We start from the raw sequence: 1,381 nt of genomic DNA, 5'->3' as shown, positions 1-1,381 counted from the left end.
CCCCCCCCCCCCCCCCGGGCGAACGGCGGGCGAGTACAGAGGCGGGCTCGGCCGTGACGCGGGGGCCGGCCGAGAGCCAGCCAGGGGCTTGTCCAAGCGGGACGATGGGCGCGTAAGATGCCCCACACTTTCCGCAATAATAGGGCCTCCCTGGGCGGGGGGCAGGGGTGCCCGCCGGTGCCGGGGCTGCTGCTTGACGGCAATTTCCCGACTCCCGCCTGGCTGGGGGGCGGGGAGCTGGGGCGGGGAGGGGCTGGCGACCGCGCTTGCACGGCCATGTGGGCGCGGGGCCAGAGACGGACAGGGGCACTGGGGGATGTTTGGGGGTGGGTTGCAGCCAGGGGCCCACCGGCCCGGACCTCGAGCCGGCCCCTTTTCCCCTGTGGGAAGGCGGCCTCCGTCTCCCTACCTCTCTCTGTCTCTCTCTCTCTCTCTCTCTCTCTCGCTCTCTCTCCCCCCGGCCGCCTCCCCTCCAGGAGAGCCGCGGGTTGTACCGCGGCACCGACCGCTGCACCGACCGCGGTCGTCCAGACCCGCCGGGAGACCGGGGATCGCATTCCTCCGGCGTCCTCTCTTTTGTGACTTAGTCGTGCCTGTTTTTTTTTCTGGTTTTTTTTTCCAGCGCGGTCTCCCGGCCCCGTGAGCGCGCCTCTCCTCCCGGCCAGGCAGATGCTCGGTGGGGGATGGGCCCGCGGCCGGGTGGGAGGCGCGCGCCCATACGACGCGCGCGCCCACACGGCCGCGCCCCCTGCCCAACGGCAGCAAGGGGTAAGGCCGGCTTTGGGCTGTTTCCGGCCCGGTGTGCGCGCGCGCTGGTCCCCGGTGGGCGTGAAAAGTCCCACCGCCACCGCGGCCGGGATCGTCGCCCTGACAACCTCCCTCGGGCCCTCTGGACGGGGATGAAACCGCTGTCCTGCCGGCGGCGTCCATTTCGAGAGGCCCTCCGCGCATTCTTGCGTGCTGGACAGGCACTTTTTTCCCTCGTGTTTGCCGGACATTTCGTGAGAATGTGCCCGCGCGCGCGTGCGCGGCGCCCACCCCCCCCCCCGCCCCACCCTGGCCCTTCTGGCCCCATCTACTTTGTAGAGGCCGCCGGGGGCGGCGGGGGCGGCGGGTCCGTCCCTCCCCGGTTCCCGCCTGGGTGACCTCCGGCGCGCCGCCAGCGATACGGGGCTGTGCCCACACCAGCATGGAACCCTCTCGCGGAGTTGACCCGGCCCGTGGTGCGCTGCGTGCTCCTTTCTCGATCGGGCACCCAGAGGGCATGCGCCCGGCGCCGGGATCCCCTCGGCAGACCAGCTGGATTGCGCAGCTCAACGCATGTGCATGCGCATGCGTGTGTACGTGTGTGCGTGTGTGTGCATGTGTCCCCCCCCCCCCC

The sequence above is a fragment of the Fonticula alba genome (genome assembly GCF_000388065.1).
Source record: "Fonticula alba strain ATCC 38817 unplaced genomic scaffold supercont2.8, whole genome shotgun sequence".
NCBI lineage: Eukaryota > Rotosphaerida > Fonticulaceae > Fonticula > Fonticula alba.
The sequence above is the reverse complement of the archived record's forward strand: the minus strand, read 5'-3'. Positions refer to the sequence as shown.